Genomic DNA, 21,848 nt, shown 5'->3' with positions numbered 1-21,848 from the left:
CATATCACACCATTCTACTTCCTTTCAGCGTAAATCTTTTTATTTCACATCTGTTTTTTTACCTGTAAGATATAAAAAAAAAAATTTTGAAACTTTCAGTCTGGTGAATACCTATTTTTAAATGGCATTAGAAGTTTATCAATTTAATCTTGCTATGTCTTACCTACATAAAGCCCTCTTGTTAAAGCCATCTAGTTAGAGATGACATACATATGCCCAGTCAGTTTATATCATTTTATTTCTCAGACTTCTTTCCTTAGCTGCCAGATAACAAATGGAAGTGAGATGTTCTAGAGAAGGATCAGTTTTAACTTGAGCGTTTGCTCAGGCCTGAGCGGAGCTGCCCTGCTACAAGCAACTCTTTTTTGTTTGTAATAAAGCATAAAATGGGCATTCTAAAGTGAACGAGCCCTTCCTCCCAGTGCTTTCCATCAATGTATAATTAAAAGTGGATTTCCTTTTCCTCTTTGGTTGGAGGGATGGAAGGGCTCATAAACCTGGCTAAAGATGGTAGAACAAAGAGAACTTTCATGAGTCCTACTGCAAATAGTCTATCAGTTACAATTCCTACTGTTCAAATAGCTGTACCATTCTAAAGAAGTTCTGAAATTTAAAAAAAAAATAAGTCAAGCAGGGGGTCCTAGGAAAACTCAACCCCCATGCCAACTAATGGGAAGAAAGAAAGAACAGGGGGAAACCCCATCTTTTGTTGTAAAAAGAACTAATGAAGCTGCTGTTAGAACTGTCCACAGTGACACAACAAGGCTTTCCACCCACATACATTGTTAGCATGCCAGTCACCCCAATAATAGGAAGGAAGTGCGGCTGTTTAAAAGAGGCAGTTACATACATAGCCTTTAGTTTACCTCAGCAAGGGCACACTTTAACCCATGGTAACTCGGGGCTGGTATAAAAATAGGCAAGGTCGTCTACTTCTGTCTTAAAAGGAGATGGACTCCTGGGCAGGGAGTGAGGTGGGGAGTGGTAGATGGGGGTGGGGTGGGGTAAAATCCCATTGTCATTATAAATTGCTAATTAAATAATTATCAATTAGTGGGGAAGACAGAACTCATTCCAGTGTATTCCTTAGAGAGCTGTCAATAAAGACAAGGAAAAAACGTCTTATGGATAATATGTGGAATATTTTACTTTAGATATTTTACATAGGCTACTGTGAATTACTGATCAAATATAAACACAAATTACAGGGAGACATGAATTTTCATTATTGGGGTTTCATAAATGAATTTCAGACTAATTGACCAGGCTATTTTTCAATGAACAATATACTATATTATATATTCCTCAATAAGAAAAAAAACTTGACAATTAATTCTCAAAAATACTACATAAAAAAATCTTTTAAAAAACAAAAATATTGGCCATCTAGCATTGTGTTCAATCAGAGATTGTAAGCAAATTGCATTTTTAACGACAAATTGTTTATTTACAACTTTTTAATATAGACATTAACTTAAAGAGAGATAATTTAGAAACTGTCATTTCAAAAGTAATTGTGGAGTCTGGGTATGCAGTTCAGTGATAAAGTTCTTGTTTTGTGTTGATGAGACATTAGGCCTGTTAGATGCAGACAAATGAGCAGCAAAAATAAATAAGTAGAAATGATTAGGAAAAAGTAGAAATATTTGGTAATATAGAAGCATACACACATACATATACTATAAACATGCATATAACTATCATTATATGAAGGTAATATATGCTAAATTTCAAAAATTCACATATTCTTTAGAAATTGGCAAATTGCAAAACTTTAAAAATAAGTTTTGGTGGAAGTTTCTACTTTTGCAGTTGGTAAGAGGAGTGTTCTGTCTGGGGGGTCTGAGGTTCTGCTCCAGAGCTTTGCTTTAAACAAGGCAAGAGTGTGAGATCTGGAGAGTTTGAGGCTGAGTCCCCAGAGCTCCATTTGGATAGGCACAGCTTCTTGGCCCTTCCTCTTCTGTAAGTAGCTCACTTCTGTTGGTGCAGAATGATAAGGAGCTTTGGACTTCTCTAGTCATTACTTTTTCAATTTGACAAGGGTTGTAAACTGCCTAAAAACTTCAGAAATGATTAGCAAGTTAACAGAAGACAGCTAAGTAACTTGAAATTCATTGGCTTCAGTAGCTAATGTGTGTGTGTGTGTGTGTGTGTGAGACATTTTTGATCCTACTAGGATGTTGGCTACCACAAATATATGAATAAGGTTCAATTTTTAGTGAAAATAATTGTTACATTTTAAGATTTGAATTTAAAAGCAGTTATTTACATATGACAAGCATCTTGGTTCCAGAAACCTAGCCTTCCTCATTATAGCTAGCTAATTACTTCACAACAGATAAAAGATGTCTCTGGCCAGGGCCTGATGCCCCACTAGACAATGGTTGGGTTCAGCAGACCTGGAATCAATTGACATCTCAAAATCTTAAAATAAGCTTCATTATGGCCAGTCCTTAATTTGATTTACTTTAGGGAATACTTAACCACTAAAGGTCCTTACTCTGTTGTTTTATTGGATTCTTGTTCACGGTTCAGGATTGATCCACTTCAGCCTTTCAGCAAGAAGCAGTTTTCCAGGGAGGCCCAGCAGGTTCCAAATCAATAAGGTTAATAGATGTGGGGCCACACAGTCAGAGGTAATGTGCCCACAGTTTTGATGCCAGTGAAGAAAGTTCTGGTGTCACTTTTGTGTAGGCAACAATGTCATCCCATTACCTAGAGCACAGTGTTGTTATGTGCTCATGAGATGGTGAGTGGTCCATTAACCTCAGTTTAAGAAAACTAGTTAAAGGGATGTAGTGTTGCTTTGTTTTAGAAAACTTTCATAAAGACTGGTTACAATTATTTTTAAAGTACCCGCTACTGGTAAAAAACAGGAAAGTTCAACTTTCTGTATTTCACCCCCATCCCCAAGGATATATTGTGACCACAGTTTCAAAATGTTCTTTTGTGAAGGAAATCCTGTAATGAAGAGACGTGTAAATAAAATCTTGAAAAGCCAGGTAGTTAATCTAGAAAGCTCTCTATTTATTTAGTAGTCTTTATAAAATGACACGACACACTGGAAAGCTGGTTAGGAGTGGAGAACCAGGCTTTAATCAATCCAGTTACAACTTAACTGAGTCTTGTTTTAAAGTCTCCTATTAAAAAGTTGGCATTCTCATCCCATATCAGTGAATGCCTGACACTTATAGACAGGGATCCCGGAGCACATACAATCATCTCTTTCAATGGTTGGCAATAATCACATGTAAATCAATAAGTAAACACATGCGAAGAGTATTAGTAATGGTAATTTATAAAATATGCTCATGTGAACTTCAGGAAACTTCGATGAGGACTTTTAGCAAATGATTAAAGCTGTTTTACTGTATGTGCTCAGCATTCTTTCAGTCACACCATTCACAGAAGCACTTGTTTGCCTATTATTTCCTACTTTTATGTACTCTTATATAGTTTTTAGAAAAGTTTAATAACGCTTTTATATGATTTAAAGTCTTTAATTGCTTGGACAAATATACTGTTCCGATCCTGGACAGGCACAGCCTTGTGCTACAGTACTGAACAATCGGTCATTATAATTATGATTGCTAAAAAAAAAAAAAATATAAATGAACATTATTTTCTTTACATACATTTTGCTCTTTTGATGCTAGAATGCCCATTAGCTAATGCAGTGGGTTTGAATTGTGTTACCCTTCTTGTGGTCTCCTATATTCATTAACTTGTTAAATAGTAAAAATCACTAGGTTAACTTGCAAATGCATCAAGTCTGGAAGAAAAACAGATCAGGAAAAGAAAAGAAAAGAAGAGAAGAGAAGAGAAAAGAAGAGAAGAGAAAAGAAGAGAAGAGAAAAGAAGAGAAGAGAAAAGAAAAGAAGGGAAAAGTAAAGAAAAGGCATCTGTTCTGAATCTTGTTAATTGAGTTTTAACCAGTTAGCATTGATCTGCTAGCCCCTTCTTTATGATGAAGATGTTTGTGTTCCAGATAATGACAAGTATGTAATATGTACAAAATAATTGAAATATATTCTTCTAATATGAAGAAGATTCATTGCATACCCAGTGCATGCAAGTATACATGGTGGTCTTGTGACACCCACCAGGAAAAAGGCAAGAGCTAATATCTTGAACTTGCAACTAATAAAAGAGGGGAAATTTAATCTTGAATTACCTCTCCAATTGACATATTTTAAACGCTACAGAAACTGTGCTGAAATGGAAATAGCTTAAGAACACAAATACAATTATTTTTGTAAGAGCTCATTGTATTTATCTTCCAGAAGAAAAGCAGTTCTTTTGCCAGCTGTATATTATTTTAAAAAAAAATCATGTTTAATTTGAATAAATTAGCATATTTACCTTCAGAAATTAATTCTTAAAAAGAAACCATAAGTAAGAAAGCAATTTCAATTTTGTATTTTATAAGAAGAGAGAAGCAAAACTTTCATTATTCAGAGGGCAGCCCCAGTCAATCTTATGTGCCTTGATATAAATTGGGAGATCGCATTAATTTCAAAACATATTTTCCCACTTAATAAGGGAGACAAAAGAAACTTTCAGCCAGCGTCTCTCCAGTTTGTTATCTTGGAATGTTTTGGTTTCTCAGATGTGAGAACATGATTGTTTTTATTTCCAGGAGGAGATAATAACACCAGAGCAATAAAAAAGATTCAGGGCAGCTTGCACAGCACAGGAAGTTCACAGCCAGAGACTTAATTTCTCACACAATGTACTGTGCAATGGGCCCATTAACTTAGATGAATAGGCTCTTTAAAGGTTTTTTTTTTTCCTTCTTCTTCTTCCAGATATGCAGCTGCCTCTGAATGGTGACATGTTAATGAGGCACACACTTGCCTATTCTTCAGGTACTCCACATTCTCTACCTAGGCAATGTCTGTATATGAAAAGCTATCAGGGGGCTCTATCTGCTACCACACCTTCAATTATATTAACACCTGCACTGATAATCCGTGGAAGGTAAGCCAGTAGGGGGCCTATGGCCTTAGTCCACCCCTTTTCTCCCTACAATGTTACATCTTAGGGGGGGAAAGGAAGAAGCAGAGGAGAGAGAGGGGAAAAAAAAAGGAAAGTCACTTTTATTACACATCAGTGGGAACCTTCTGAAAAGCTTTCATGCCTAGGAAATTGTTATTTCTTCAAACAGCCGACAGCCTGCGGAGGAAAGTCTTAATGGAGACCTAGCTCCTGCATTGTTATGCATGGCCCTCATGTAGATTCAGGGGGGTGGATTAAGTTAGCTTTAAGAGTCTATTGTGTGTAGCATTAATTTGCGGGGGCTCTTGATATTTGAGTTTGAAGGTTTACAACTTCAGTGTTTACTTAGATTAAACTATATCCTAGGCTTGTTTAACTCTGTCTGCAGACTCTTATTTCCTGGTAAATTTTACAGTTACGCTTGTTAAGAGTAAGGATGTTGTTATTAATCTGAAAAAAGATTACACGTTTATAATCATTCATCCTAAAGTCTTGATCCTGTTTAAAACAAACAAACAAACAAAAAACAGGGTCACCCTTCACAGTTATGTCTTTATGAGATTAAACAGTGAAATTGACTTCTGAAGAATATTTGTACCACCTAGCTAAACAGCCACAAGAAGAATGAAGGTATCGGTATCGTTTGTAATGAACATTTAATTATAGCCTACCCACAAGTGGTAACTTCCTATGAAATGAACTTAATTACCCCCTTTTAATTCCATACACTTATAGACATGGCCTCCCACATACCTGTGGCTTCTTCAGATGAATAGATCTAGAAAACTGGTCATCACTTTCTCTTGTGACTGTTTAACTTGTGTTAAAAGGTTAAATTTTAATTTTTTAATTGTGAGTCTCATGAAGTGTCTCTAGATTGTTATTTGCAAGTAATTTTATGTAACGCTTTGGACATACAACTCTTCAAGTCTTATCCTCCAAGAGTAAATCGTGAACTTCCATTCAGAAGTTTTTATTCTGTAGCCACGCCTAGTCCCACTCCTTTCTTTTTATTCCCTTAGGGTTTTACAGTCCATGGCTGTGGGGGAGAAAAGACATGCCATTGGAACCAATTCTGACCCTAATCTGGATGTGGGAGCACCCTTAAGCAGAAGTATATGATGTCATGATGTTTGAACAACGGAAGATTCTAATCTTTGGAAACCTTCGCAATAGAGCATAATACCAAAAACAAGATGAACATTTTATTGCATATTTTCCTCATTGTGTTGGTATCTTATAAATTACAATATTAGCTTTCCTGGTTTCCAGGCCTTGTGATATTGTTGGGACAAAATTTAATTTCTTTGATATCAGAGTCCAAAGCTTCTACCAACCTCAGATTGGTCTCTTGATCCTTCTTGTAGGTCTTACTTGTTGGCTTGTAAAGATAAAACCATGAGTTGATTTCAAGTTTATAAGTAATAATGTTCTGTCATTCTCACCTTAGCAAATTTTTTTCAGCCACCATACACAATGATATTTCAAGATATAGATATAGATGTATAGTGCATATACATAAAGTTGTAAATATATATGAGGTGTGCAGTGTGTGTGTGTGTGTGTGTGAGAGAGAGAGAGAGAGAGAGAGAGAGAGAGGGAGAGAGAGAAGGAGAGAGAGAGAGAGAAAAGGAGAGAGAGAGAGAGAGAGAGAGGGAGGGAGGGAGGGAGGGAGAGAGAGAGAGATGGTCCCTGCCTCCTTTATGCAGCTTATTTTGGGCAGGGTTTTTCATTGTATAAGCAAGTAATAAATGCTTAAAAATGAGTAAAGTCATGACTGTACGTGAGCACAGGCATGAAGTATATCTTTAGTGGATATGGTTTTTACTAACAAAACAAGACAAATGAGTTCAGTCTAACTAATTTTCAGGAGTAATTTATTAGTAGTGTTTGTGTGCATACTACAACTCTTGACCAGGTCATCTTTATGAGGGTAGTAAAATACTGGAAAACATGGATTTAGCATGGAAAAGGCTGTTCTATGTTTAATGTAATAAATATTTCTAAATAGATATAAGGTCCAACTGCTGTGTGTTGAAGAGCTGGTTCATTCACACTTCATTGAGGACACCTTTGGCCTTGATCTTGAAGTTGTTACAGGAGTTGTTCATAATGTGGAGATGGCTGCACCATCATCATGGTAAAACGCTAGAATGTCAAGTGTTCTTTACAAAGTTCACACAGGTTTCCATGGCTCAGTACACTGTTAAAAAAAGAAAGAAAGAAAGAAAGAAAGAAAGAAAGAAAGAAAGAAAGAAAGAAAGAAAGAAAGAAAGAGAGAGAGAGAGAGAAAGAAAGAAAGAAAGAAAGAAAGAAAGAAAAAAGAGAGAAAGAAAGAAAGAGAGAAAGAAAGAAAGAAAGGTTACTAACAAACACATAGTTGATAGTAGTGATAATGATCATACGGTTGACAATTTCCTTCCATACTTGACTTACTACAACAGTCCAGATGCTTTATATTATTACTTGACTAAGTTTTCACAGTGGACCATTGAAGTGGCATCTTCATCTCCATCTGAGAGAGAAGCAGATTTAGAAGGAAGGAACACTTGCTCAAAATACACAACTTGAAAAAGATAGAGCTAAAATTTGAAGTCAAGTTTTCTTTATTTTCAAATTTCTTCTCTTAACAACTGCATTGTTGTTCTAGCCTATGATGGGTCTCTCTAGCTGTTTCAGAGATGCTAGTGGCTAACTTTGTTCCTCTGCCATTTTTTAGGCAACTGGGGAACAAGCATTATTTCCAACATAACATAAGTGAAGCTTTTAAGCGCTGTCCGTCAAAAGGAATTCTGCTAAGTCCTTGTTCAAAGTCTAGAATTACATTTTTCATAGCAATGGCTGTGGTAATTTTTAAGACTTCTACTAAGTATATAAATGTATGATTCTTTTTTTTTATTTTCTTTATTTACATGTAAATTTCTCCATTCCCAGTTTCCCCTCCAAAAAACAAAGAAACAAAGAAAAACAACCAAAACAAACCCCTGTTGCCTCCCACTTCCCCATGCCTGCCACCCCGCCCTCTCCCACTTTCTGGCCCTGGCATTCCCCTACACTGAAAAGTGTGTGTGTGTGTGTGCATGTGTGTGCGTGCATGTGTGTGCATGTGTGTGCGTGTGTGTTAATAAGGGCTAGCAGGATGGCTCACCTGGGGACCCACGTGGTGGAAGGAGAAAACTGACTCTCATAAGTTGTCCTCTGGACTTCATATATGCCCATAGCAAAGGTGCAAATGTCCTCTGCCAGATACATAAGCACACGCACACACACACGTGCATATGCACATGTACACAAAAAATAAATAAATAGGTACCATTTAAAAATTAAAAAATATGTTGCAAGAATAAAAACAAGAGAGCAGTAGTGGATGAAAAATGAATACATGGAACTTGCAAAGTAGTCTGTTTAAATAATTACACCTGCATGTCATCACTATAGCAAGAAGTGGGAAGGGGGAGCAGAAGGGACCACATACATACTTTTCTCTTTCTCCCAGAAGGTAAAAATAATACAAGCAGGAAGGGTAGGGGAAAGCAGCTGCAAGTAGCCTGGGATTAGATGCTGAGCCACTATTTGACAACTGTAAAAACATATTTGCTCACTGATGTCATTGCTGGGAAGCCTTATAAATGCTCTGGGACTTGTTGACAGCAAAGACCCTGAGGCTGCAAGAAGGCTGTTGCTTATGTATGGTACAAGTAGGGATTTTCATTACAGTTTGCATGTGTTCAGAGCCACAGCAACAGATTGCTAGGATACAAAGAAAGGCTGGGCATGCTTTTAGTCAAATGTTGTTGAAGTTAGTAAATTGATTCAGTTTAATTTTAAATCACAAATGAACACCGGTAAATTATATCAAACGAACCATTGAATAAAGAGTAATAAAGAGTAATCTGTATTTGATCATTTCTAGTCTAAATGCATTCAGATAATGAAATGAGTTTATATTTGGGACACCTAGCAAGTACCAAGTGAGCATATTTTCTTCTATGCAGAACAAAATGACTCTTTCTTTTCTTCTTCCTTTTCTTTTCCTCTATTGAGAATCAAACCCTGGACCCTGTGCATGCTAAACAAGCACCTTACCACTAATATATCCTCACAGTCCTTATCAAATTCCAAGTTGTTTATTTGTTCATTTGGCTTAAGGTAGTCTCATTGAAAGAGGGGATGTTTTGGACTTTAGTAGTTCTGTGAGCAGATTCTTGCTATCTCAGTCACTCTGGTTTTCAGCAGACTTAAGACACTGGGACGCTGTCACCTGTGTGTCAGACTAGAATAAGAATATCTACATTTTAGCACTGAATGCCATGAGAGCTGAGTAGGGTATAAAGGACATTTTGAATTCAGTGCTTATTCAAAAGGTTGAATAAATGGTGGTTACACTTTAGTATAATGAGATGCCTAAGACAGTGAGACACCGGGGGCTGTTTGTAATGGGAAAGGCTATGCAATGGTTGAGAGGATAATTAAAAATGACAGAGTTGGGAAAGAGAGTAAACAAACAGAGAGACAAAATGTTAAAATAAATAAATAAAGACACTTAGCAGCCAAAAATGTGCATGTAATACTATTCTTACTTTTGAATGGTTCATACAAGAACAAAATGTCCTAGTGAATGAAAAAAAATTAAAAAGCAACATTATAAAACTATAGGGAAATGAAGCAAAAAATCAAATAAACTAGATTAAATATAGAACTTTTGTCAAAGAGCAATTGAATTAAGCACAGAGAACAATATAATCATCAAAATTCCCAAGAAGTCTTGAGAAGAGGACAAAATGAAAGAAAAAAACAAAACAGGGAAGAAGAAAAATTCAACAGCATGAGATAGATACATAAACAATTTTAAAAGATGATTGTTTAAGGCAGTAGAACACACACCATGTTCATATAGCTTTTTCCATGTTGACAGCAAAAAGAGATCCCTGGATAGGGAAAAGGACACACAAGCTCGAAAGCAGTTTAAAATTCTCCAGTTAAGACAATATATTTGTATATTTACTTAAGCAATGAATGGTAAAGACTCTCTCTCTCTCTGTGTGTGTGTACACATGTGTGAGTCTTTGTTTTCAAATGCAAAGAATTTGGGGGTAAGGCATGGTGAAACTACTCCATTTCCTTTGAAACTTCTTTATCTTTGGTATCGAAATGAGAAACAACATTTGTTTACTCATCCACCTAATCAGAAAAGAGAAAGACTAAATCAACAGTTAGAATAGCTGTCTTCACAAGTAAAAAGATATGTATCATTTTCTGGCAGCCAAACAAACTGTTCCCAGCCACCCATGAAAACATCTAAAATTCACTGAAGTAATTCTTTCCCTTCTATAACAAAGCAATGCCTGTACACTGACTGCAAGTCGCAAGGCAAACATACGGGTTCCCACTCGAGACTGCAAGGAGGCTGCTGCTCCTCATCGAGTTTTCTTACTACTTTCTCCTTTTCTAAAGTCAACAACATTGCTCAACCACTTTTCTTAGTTGTTACATGTCCTCGAGTTTGTGTCTGTATGCCCTTGTATTGGAGAAATATCCCATGAGTAAACTTGTCATGCACCCTTAACACCAAGCTGCTGCACCTGCAGCTGAGCCAGCTCCCTGCTCAGCCTGCAGCGCTGTGACACAGGCTGGCGATATTGCCACTGAGCACTAACTTCTCATACACAGAGACAGACAGAGAAAACCTTTTCAGAACCGTGGCAAGCCAAGAAGATGCCAAGGTAAATATTTCTGTTTCTATACTTTGTTTCCCTATTTATAAGAAACAAATATGTCCATATGGGAAAGATAGCTGGGCAAGGAGCTTCTTTATGTCTACCCCCAGTGAATGTGTGTGTATGTGTATGTGTATGTGTGTGTGTGTGTGTGTGTACAGTGTGTACAAGGATGTTTCTGAATTAAAATTGGTAAGTCAGGAAATAAAATAATTTACAAGCTAAGAAAAAAGATTAAAAAAGATGTGGCTAAAATAAATGTAAATAGCTGATAGATGATATGTAGTACATGTGTTTTTATTTATTTTATTGCTTAATTCTTAAATTTATTATTTGTGCATATGTGGGGTGCATGTGGACATGTGTACTACAATATACCTGAGAAGATCAGAGGAAAACTTTAGCACTTTTGCTTGAGTTTAGAGGATCAAACATAGATTGTCAGTTTTGTGAAAAAAGTATCTTTTTACCATCATTCTGGTCCAGTTCATATTTTAAAAATGAAAGTTTAATGCAGAATAAGTGAAATATGTTTATGATAAACAAAAATGCTGGTAAAGATTGCGCAGGAATGGAGGAATAATCAGAAGTAGAAGGTAGACTTTTTATCTTGCTTGAAACTCGACATTGGAAAGGGCTATGCAGCACATCTATAAATGTAATGTAAATGATCACTTCTAATATTTTTTAAAAGAAGATAGCTGAAAATTTTTGGACAAGATCTCTACTGACAACAGGAAACAAAGTGTACCCAGGTGGTGGGTCTCGTCTGTGGCAATATATTTTTCTGTCTGACCAATTGAATATGGCCATAAAGGGAATAAAACCCCATGTAATCTCCAGCAGTGACAATTTAATCAATTGTGTAAGAGAGAAAAGAAGCAGAGTCCCCTAATTTTAATATTTGCATATTTTATTTTTGCACTGGGGAGTAGAGCTTGTGTTTGGCAATTGTTTCTTTTTTTTTTTTTTTTGGGAGGGGGAAATTTTTACAGTGGTAAAGATGACTGAAGCAAACAAATCTAATAGAGATGGGCTTCTGTTTCTGAAGTAAGCATTTTATACAACATGCTTTTTGTGATATTTTCCTGCACAGAAGATGTATGTGCCAGACACGGCCTGCAAACTACTAGTAAGAACACCTGCCGTCGACATTCAGAGATCTACCCTGAAGATGAGTGCGAAGCCATGAGGAATAAACTGACATAAGGAGCCTTGTTTTGTTAATATTTCTTAAAATGATCTACCTAACTACATCTGTTTCTAACTAAGGTTTCTAAAATGGTTTACCAACACAGGCGTCATTTCTACAGGGTTATAGTGAAACAGTAAGTATAATAAAATTAATAAAGTTCCATTTTTCCTATAATCGACAAAATATGTTGTTGCTTATGATGTAGTGATACATTCTAGGACAGATATTTAAGATAAATAAGATGCAAGCAATTTGAACTCATCATGAGTGACTGTTCTGTTGCTCCCATGAGTATATTAAAAATCTCATCAAAACAGAGTTGGATTTGAATTACTGGAACATGGAGAACTGTGTCTTTTTTGTACCAATGCATGTTAGCCTTCACTGTGAAAATGCCCAAACCTATGTTGAGTAATTTAAAAAGAGAAATATCGTGCTCTATTTGATTAGTAATTTAGAATCTCCTAGTAAACACTGAATTAAGCTAACATTTCACCAGAGAAGAAAAATATAATTATTTTGATTCTATACAACCGGAGACAAATGATTAAACAAAGGGTTTTAAAATAATTCAGTTTAGGAATATAATATTACAGGTACATAGGTACACACGTATTTGCCTGTATAGGTCAATGTGCTATAAAAATTTCTAACCAGATCTTATGAAAAATAACCCAATGTGAAGCTATGGCAAGATAGCCACACATTTTATCCAGAAACAGAACAGATTGCCTTTTGTCCATGAAACTCCCACCAAGAGGACAGGACCACTGTTATGTAACAGGTATAAACTCCTTTGCGAGTAGGCATAGATTAGAATTAGATTCAACCACAGAGTATACCAAACTTAGAGTGAAGTATTTAAATCTATATTCAGGTGTTCACCCTTTCAAGGAAGTCACATGTGGATGAATATACAACCCAAGGGTAACATTTTCAAGTGAGCCTAGCTTCTTTAAAACATGACATAACAACCGACTGATCCCCAACAATGCAGCTCCATTGGAGAAATATGGCCAAGGCTGAGCCCAGTTTCTGAACACACAGAGAGAACTGAATTGGCCAGGTGTGTCTTGAAGCAGAGATATTCTGTTTGGCCTGAACACAGTCTTTAACCATGGTAGCTAGGTTGATACTAAAACAATCAACCATACCTAATACCTTTCACAGCACCCCAGGCTCATCATTGCCTCTTCTTCAGATAAACTGACAACAATAAATTTAGTCAGTTGCCCCAAGTAGCTTCAATTATCTGGGAGGTATACACTTTACACTACACATCCACAAATGCAGACTAGGAATGTTAATCTGTAACACATTTTTTTAAAGTTGTTATTCAGTGGAATGTGCATTAAAAATGAAGAGTTGACAGGTGTCAGAATAAGGATGGAGATCACAACTAAGTAATATTTGTCTAATAGCTTATTGTTTATTTATTTATTTATTTGGGAACTAGTATCTTATTTGATTCTTTCAGATTGGGACTGGGTCATGCTAATTCTCAAGCTTGAAATGATTGATGCAGAGAGCCTGAAAGATATGGAGCTGCCTAAGGAGTGATACGTTTAATTGGACATATGTATTTAGAATGTTGTGTAAAGATACAGGTGTGTGTACATACACACATGCAGGTTTGTAACCTCACCTTTGAGATTTCATTGCTTCTCATTGGACCTGACACCATAGCAAATGTATGAATGTGAAAATTTCCACCCTCCTTCTCCTAGTATCTTAACAAGAATGGCTACTTCAGTGCTTTCTGGAATGATTCCTTTGGGTATAAACTTAGGATTTTTAGAGTTTTTCAAAATCAAAAATCTAAGAACTGTAACATCTAAACTATGGAAGTTTTCCAGTGGAAATATTCTGCTTATTGTTTTTTTCCAGCATTTTTTCTTACCATACAAATTGTTCCTTAAAGCAACTAAAGTGCAACAGGTAAGGGGCAGGTGGACAATTCCAAAATACCAAGAAACTGAAGTTTCGTGTACGGATTTTCCATAAACTTGGTGGTGTTTATGAGCCTGGGAGCCGCACTGGCTAAGTTGTACACCTGTTGAAATAAGAACATTGGCTCCCCACAAGAGTCTCTTGTTTTAGAAAATAACAGTTCATGTTATCATCCACCGTAAAGAAAATGATACTGTGACATTTTACACTTGATTTTGGAAGCCCATGAGGATAACAGCAGTCAGCTGTTTACAATGACTATTTTCTCCCCAAATGTATCCAGAGGTTTGCTTTGAACCCTAGGAAGCTATTAACAATTTTGGCCCAAACTTTTCTTTGGGCCTTATTCTTTGGATCATATTTTTTCTTTTAAGATTTATTTTATTTTTAGCTCTGTGGGGCTGGGGAGGGAACATATGCTTATGGGTGCAGGTGCCCACAGATGCTAGAAGGTTTCTGATACCCTGGAGCTAGAGTCACAGCTGGTTGTGAAGCATCCCATACCAACCAATGTTCAGAACTGAGTTCACAGTTGGCCTCATTCCTCCTTTTATAACACAATGCTCTGAGAACCTAGATCTGTTACGAGTGTCTCAGACACAAGAGGGAAGATGCCCAATGACATGAGGGAAACACAAATTACCGAAGCAACCAAATTCTCTCATAACAACTCTCTCTGTGTCTCTCTGTGACTCTGTCTCTCTGTCTATCTGTGTCTTTCTGTGTCTACCTATGTCTCTCTATCTCCTCTGTGTTTGTGTCTGTCTGTCTGTCTGTCTATCTGTCTGCCTGTTTGTGTGTGTATCCCCCTCTCCATCTCTGTCTATGTCTGTCTCTGTCTCTCTCTGTTGCTTTCTCTTTCTCTCCATCTCCACCTCCATTTCTGTCTCTGTCTCTGTGTCTGTTTGTCTCTGTCTCTGTCTATCTCTCTCCATCTCCATCTCTCACTGTCTCTCTTTGTCTCTGTCTGTCGGTCTGTCTCTGTATGTTTGTGTGTATGTATGTATGTATGCATGTGTGTATGCATGTATGTATGTAGGTAGGTTTTAGATGGTTAGTGGTGTCTTATTTTCAAGTACTCTCTCCTCTGTATCTTTTGGGATGGGTCTTTCATTGAACTTATACCAGTTCACCTAGAAGATCCTTGGGGCCAGCGAACCCCAAGGATCTTCCAATCTCTGTTTTCCCAGAGCTAGATTTCAGACGTGTCTTTTGAGTTTTGCTCATGCTAGAGTTTCAAATTCATATCCTCTTGTTTTTACAGAAAGCAGTTTATCAACTGAACCATCTCCCCTACCCTTAGCTCATCACTGCTAAAGCAAAGGTAATGGAGGTCAGAACATATTGTTCTTACATCTACAAGGGCTAACCTTTTATTTCCCCCTTTTTTGTTCTTAAAAAACATATAAATCAATCAAAAGCCAATAGCTGAGAAAAAACTATTGGTAATGTGGAATATAATTCCAACCAGTTCAAGGGATGATTAAAAAATAAATGTGCTCATACCATCCTCTCAATGGCTTGTCCCCCACAGTCCAGTGCTTGCGGCTCACTATCATCCTCCAGTCTATTCTTGGTTGTGGATTCCCCTGTGCTCTTTGTGCACTTTAAGTTTAATTTTGCATTTAAAAACTCAATTGGCTCATCTGTTAAGCATTAAGCAGCTCCCTTTTGAGCCACAGGGGGAGCCCTGGGAAAACCCACAGCTGCTAGAACATGGAAAATGGGTTTAAAAAACAAAACCATTTTGGAACTTTAAAGCATTTTAGCAGCCGTGAATTTCCCAGTTCCTACCCCCCAAATGGTTCATCTGTTTAACTTTTATCTGGTATTAGAAAGCACAAACCAGAGCATTAAATAGCCCTCAAATGAGTTTTTGCTTAGTGCAAAATGAAAGTAAAAGCTAAGGCAGCCATGTGGGAAGATCTTTCAGAGAGCTATGGTCTGAAATACCTTCAAGCATATTCTCCCTCCAGCCACAGACACGATTCTGAAGCTCAGCCATGCCTGCCGATGGCTAACTTTTCTTGTACTCACTTAGACACCCACCCCCACCACCTCCAAAGGGAAGAAAAACGCTAAAACAAACAGTAAATCCCAGAGTATGAATGACGGTAACAATGCTGCAAAGTTAATAGACTGAGAGTATTCATGAAAAGCTCAATCAGGATTTTCAGTTTTGCAATGAATAGTCACTGACTGAAAATTTGATGTTTTTGTACAGCTGGATAGGCTCTAGATAAAGGCAAGTTCCTCTTTTTGTATGTGGCCCCCAAATCTTTCCTAATCAGCCCAAAGAAAGCCTCACTGAGTTACAGCTCAAAGTGTCCTTGTTAAAGACCAATTTATTTGAATTATGGTATGATACTCCTTTTAAAATAAAAGGATCTTTTCGATGACTGTGAATCAATCATTTGCTATTGATGACTAATATAAGTAATAGTAGGTAAAGCCAAATTGTGGCTTAGAAAGAACAGGATTTTCAGAAGGCGCTGGAATCCAAGACTGCTGGGACATGCCACAAGAGGCTTAGTGGAATCTGGGAAGAAAAACAAAGGATCTGGCTTATAGAACTGAAAATAGATGCCTATAATGAGTTCCAGTCAAAGTTTCTCCTAGCTAGTATGGGAGGGAAACCAAGGTGGTTAAAGATGAATGCTCAAAAAAAAAAAAAATGTATGAAAATGTCAATGAAATCCTTTAATTCATTTTGTGGATCTGCCCCTGATGAGGCTCACGGAATCCTCCTATATAATTTGTACTTTTAAACTCATGATACTTTGATAATCTAGATTGGGTGAATGCATGCAATCTAGAATGAAATTCAACTAATATACTTTGTTCTAGCATCCAATGGCAGATCCAATAATAAAACAGATAGGTTTTGACAGTAGTCTAATTTTTATAATGAAACTTCTTTTATGATGTGGTAGATATATGACTAGGGTGGAAACTAGATAGTTTGTGAAGACTGTGCTCACAGAAATTTCTCTATTCATTGTAAAATGAGCCAAAAATAGTTTCAAAGTCCCCAAGCTCAGTTTACTTCACTTTCTCGCTTCTCTCATTCTTTAAACTCTCCAGAATTTCTATGAGCTGTATGTACATCTGATATCTATAGACATATATATAGTGTGATAGTGGAGGCATGTGGATTAGTTGCAATTTATGACGCTACAAAAAATTCAACCATGATCATGTTCCATATTGGGTGGGGGTAAATACGCTTTGTTTTATTAACTTTTTACTTTTGCTGTAATTTTAAATTTGCAGATATATTTTAAAATAAATAAAAATCCTTACTCCTAAAAATTTCAAAATACTTTTCAAAAGGTCTACATTAAAATATATGAAAAATTGCAGGAATCAAATGCTTATATCATACACCCCCAAGCCAGGCAATGACAAAGAAAAGAAATGTGTATATTTTAGCCTGAAAGGATCAGAATGGGAACTGAAGAGATCACTCAGTGGTTACGAGCAAACATTAAATCTCACCATATATATATATATATATATATATATATATATATATATATATATACACACACACACACATATTATCATCTAGTCAGGCTTCTCAACTTTCCCAATGCTGTGACCCTTTAGCACAGTTCCTCGTGCTGTACTGACCCCCAGCCATAAAACTATTTTCACCACTACCTCCTAGCTGGAATTTTGCTTCTTTTATGGTATTATTATGTTCTCATAATGTAAGTATCTGTGTTTTCTAATGGTTTTAAGCAACCCTTGTGAAAGGGTCAACCCACAGGTTAGAGCCACTTATCCAGAACATTCGGGTTTGCTTCCCAATGACCAAATAAGGCAGTTTGTACTCCTGTTCGAACTCCAGTTCCAAGTCTGATGCCCTCATGTGGTACACATAAACTCATGCAGCCTCATGCACATACACATTTTAAAAAGCTGAAAGAGGGAGAAGCAGACAGACACACAGAGAGCCAGAAAGATCAGAAGTGATGTCAGTTTTCCTTGAATCCAAAAATAAATAATAAAATTTCACACGGAGATGATTAATGATTAAAATACATCTACCATGTCCAGGAGAGGAGATTATCCATCAATTTTACAATTTTTGTCAGAGGGAAAGCATTTATTAAATATCTACTGTCTATGCTAGATTGGATGAGTATGCAATATTGTGAACCTGGAGAGGATGCCAGGAAGTTATCTTCACATAACCAACTCTTGCCATTTGGTCCGCGTCACCTGAGACTGAACTGCTGTTCCAAGATTGGAGAAGGAGCGTTCAGCACACATGACTAGTCAAAGAAGAGTAAAGTTTAGTGTACCAAAGAAAGACCAAATAAAACTCGCCAACTAGCTCCTATCATAGATGCAAAGCATCTTCTTCCTTCTAAATCCGTTTTTAATCCACCTTAATGACAAAATCAGTCAACACAGCACTTACTTGGACTGATTTCTTTGTTTCATGCCCAAGTATTTGTATTTTTCTGTTTATGCGACACATTTTCCTTTAGATGTCAGATTATCGACAGTTAATGGTTTCTATTTAAGAACAAGGCAAGAGGAAGTCAGGCTGAGAGAGTGCAGGATCTGCAAGGAGCTCTGCTTTGAGGAGAGGAATGCCCATTCTTTACAGAACAGCCTAGATTTGTCCCCTTTGGAACTAGGAATTGGTGGCTGAAGAGGAACGCTTACTCAGCACGAGCCTTCCCTGCTCCCAGGCTCCCTGTCTCTCGCTTACCCAGTATTGATGTCTGGTTAGCTCATCTTGGCATTCCACCAAGCAACCTGTTTTATCTTGGTAGCAACTCTGAACACATGCATTCCAGATTGTGTTTTGCTCTGTTCCAGTTAATTTGTAAACACTTCATCGGGTGCCCATTATTTAACATTTGTTTTAATATTTTTATATGCCTTTCCCTTACATGCTGTTATTATGTCTAAGAATTCTTGCTCTTGGTTTTATTGGTGCTTAAGAGAAGCAATAAAACAAATGAGTTTGTATGAGTCAATTCTCAAGGAAAATATTGCAAAATGATTAAAATGTATAATTCTAAATTCTAAATATTGAGTTGAACCACATTTGTTCAATAGATTTATTTCTCTTGAGGTCTTGATAAATAACAATTACCTTGTGTTTATAACTTAATGTAAATAATAAAATTAAAATTTAATCACTTAGAATATTTTTCACTTATTTTTATTGCATGATATATTCTTTGTCATGAATTCCTGTTACCACAAAAGAGCACTATTAAATAACACTTTTGTAATGTTAATATATAAAGAATAATAACATTTGAGGCTTTCTTCTATATTCAAAATTATGACTTGTAGTATTTCCCACAAACCTCTGTTTTATTTAAATTATATAATATACACTTATATAAATAAACTATGTATATTTTTTAAAATTCATTTTCTTCTTGATATTCAGCCTATTTCCAACTTTTGCCAGTAAATTCACTCCACGATGCTTTCTTTTTTTGTTATTTCTTAAAGTATTTTAATTATCTTTTAGATTTTCCTACAATGCATATTGATCAGGTTAACCCTTTGCCCCTCCCATTAATTCCTCTCAGATCTACCTTCAGCTCCCTATTGTCACAACTTAAATGTTCATTTTTATCTTTATTATTTGTTTAAGAGACCATTGACTTCATTCTGTATTGTTCACAGACTTCTGGATGTGACCTAGCCACTGAAGAAGCATGCTTATCCTACTGGGATCCGCCCATTGAAGAAGTATGCTCAATCTACCGGGATCCACCCACTCAAGAAACATGCTCAAACTACTGGGATCTACTTACTGACTTTCCTTTCCTCAAAAAGGAAAATTTGAGCTCGGGGTGAGGACTCATAAGTCCCTTTCTACTCCTCGCTACAATATTTTCTGGTTTGATTGCATAGAGGCCTTGTACAGGAAGCCACAGCTGCAGTGCACTCATATTCATGAGTGCAGCAGTCCTGTCACAGAGAGGAGACAGTTTTGCTCCTGTTCTTTCCAATCTATGGCCCTTACAATCTTCTCATGGCCTCTTCTAGAGTGGTCCCTGAGCTTTGGAAGGGAGTGTGTGACATAGGTGTCCTACCTGTGGGATGAGCCCTCCACATTCTCTTATTGTCTGTAGTTTCATTGGTTGTGAGTGTCTGCAAAACCACCATCCGCTATAGGAAGAAACTACTCTGGCAAGGTCTGAGAACTATGCTAATATTCAACTACAGTGATACAAATTTAGAAAACATTTTGGTATGATGTCCATTTGCAAAATAATAGTAGTAGTAGGTTCACTCCTGGGAAGTGGGAGCTTCCCAAGCATGGGCTCTTGAGGAGAACTGTAATATCAGGCCCATTTTTCCTTTCATGCGAGTACATTAAAACCAGTGAGAAAGCAACAGTTGTTACTGTTCCAACATCGGTTGCCACTATAGGCGTGTCTTCCGTGTTGGTCTCAGCTGGGTAAGACTGCTGATGTTTTCTCGCTCACAGCAGCCTACAGAATACTTACTAGGTCTGTGAAAACTGGTCATCGGGACAAGTCTGCAAGGTGAAGGTGAGCAAACAGCTTGATTTCTCCTGCCCTGTGACCAATATGGGTAGCATCTTCAGCAATAAGGTCTTACTATCAAGTTCTGATGGATCAAATAAGAAAAATTGCAATAGCTTGCATAGTTTTGAGAGCCCTAGGATACATCTTACCAACAACTGGAAACTTGTAAAATAGTACTTTTCCATATGGGTTTTCAAGTACTTTTCAGTTTGCTGTTTTCTTTCTCCCAGCCTAGGCTTCTCTGTGTAGGACCGGCTGTCCTGGAATTTGCTCTGTCAACTAGGCTGGAAGTCATAGAGATCTGCCTGCCTCTGTTTCCTGAGTGATGGGATTAAAGGCATACACCACCACTGGAGGGCTTCAAACATTCTTAGAGTTAGTTATACCCCACACCCCACCCCTCCTCTACCCTATCCACACATTCCTCTCCGCATTATTCCTCACTTCCGCTTCAGACCACCTGTGTTTTATCAGAATGTAGCTTCTTATGTTTGAAACTTTCATATATGTATATATTGTATGTTGTACATTTCCCCCTTATAGTCTATCTATCCTCCCTTATCTCAGACTTTCCCCGCTTCCTTATGCCTTTTGCTCACCTGGACCATTTCACAGATTTCCTTCCCCCACCCCCCTTCACTTCTGCGAAGGCACTTGCACCCTGGTATCCATCCCACCCCCTGCTCACTACTACTTCTGAATCTACATAACTCTAAGAACTATACAAACGAGGAAAAACATGATATTTGTATTTCTGAGATTGGCATAACTCATTAAATACATTTTCTCCAGCTACATTGATTTTTCTAATTCTGTTATCCTTTCTGGCAAAACGAAACAAAGCCCTCCATTGTAAGTCTGTAGCACACTTTCCTTACGCCTCAGCTGTTGCTGACAACCCAGTTTGGTGCCATAATTTAGCTCCTGTTAATAGTTCTGCAAGAAATATTGATATACAAGTTTCTCTGTCATATGTTGCCTCTGAATCTTTTGGATAAATTCCCTGGAGTGATATAGCTGAATCATAAGGAAAATCCATTTCTGAATTCGAATTTTGAGGGCCCTCCATATTGACTTGTATCATTGCTGGAGTTGTTTATACTCCAACTACCAGTGTGTAAACAGGTTCTCTTTTGTCCACATGCTTGCAAGCATTTATTATTTTCCTAATGATTACTATTGTGTGCATATCCTAAATAATATCTTAAAAATTTATTGTCTGTGATAGATAAATTTATAAAAAAAATACTGTTTGAAAGATATACAATGTTAGAAAAGTAGTTGGTTTACTAATTAATTGTATCATAAATTAACTCAATGTACATGCATAGGGATAAGAGTAATTTTAAGAAAGAAAATTCATATTGTTTTTCGTCCTAAGGGACTGCAAACCCTTCAGCTCCTTTGGTCCTTTCTCTAACTCCTTCATTGGGGATCCTGTACTCAGTTCAA

General features: G+C 37.0%; 1 long non-coding RNA gene across 1 annotated transcript; it reads left to right on the top strand.

Moving 5' to 3' along the window:
* The first annotated feature begins 10,395 nt into the window (after nt 1-10,395).
* On the top strand, nt 10,396-13,934 carry LOC116072902. The gene is made up of 3 exons (XR_004111587.1): nt 10,396-10,721; nt 11,812-12,043; nt 13,388-13,934. It is a non-coding gene; the product is annotated as an uncharacterized LOC116072902 (long non-coding RNA).
* The last annotated feature ends 7,914 nt before the right edge of the window (nt 13,935-21,848 follow it).

Source organism: Mastomys coucha, unplaced genomic scaffold (genome assembly GCF_008632895.1).
Source record: "Mastomys coucha isolate ucsf_1 unplaced genomic scaffold, UCSF_Mcou_1 pScaffold23, whole genome shotgun sequence".
In the NCBI taxonomy this organism is placed as follows: Eukaryota; Metazoa; Chordata; class Mammalia; order Rodentia; family Muridae; genus Mastomys; species Mastomys coucha.
Note: the sequence above shows the minus strand (reverse complement) of the source record. Positions and strands in the feature narration are given on the sequence as shown.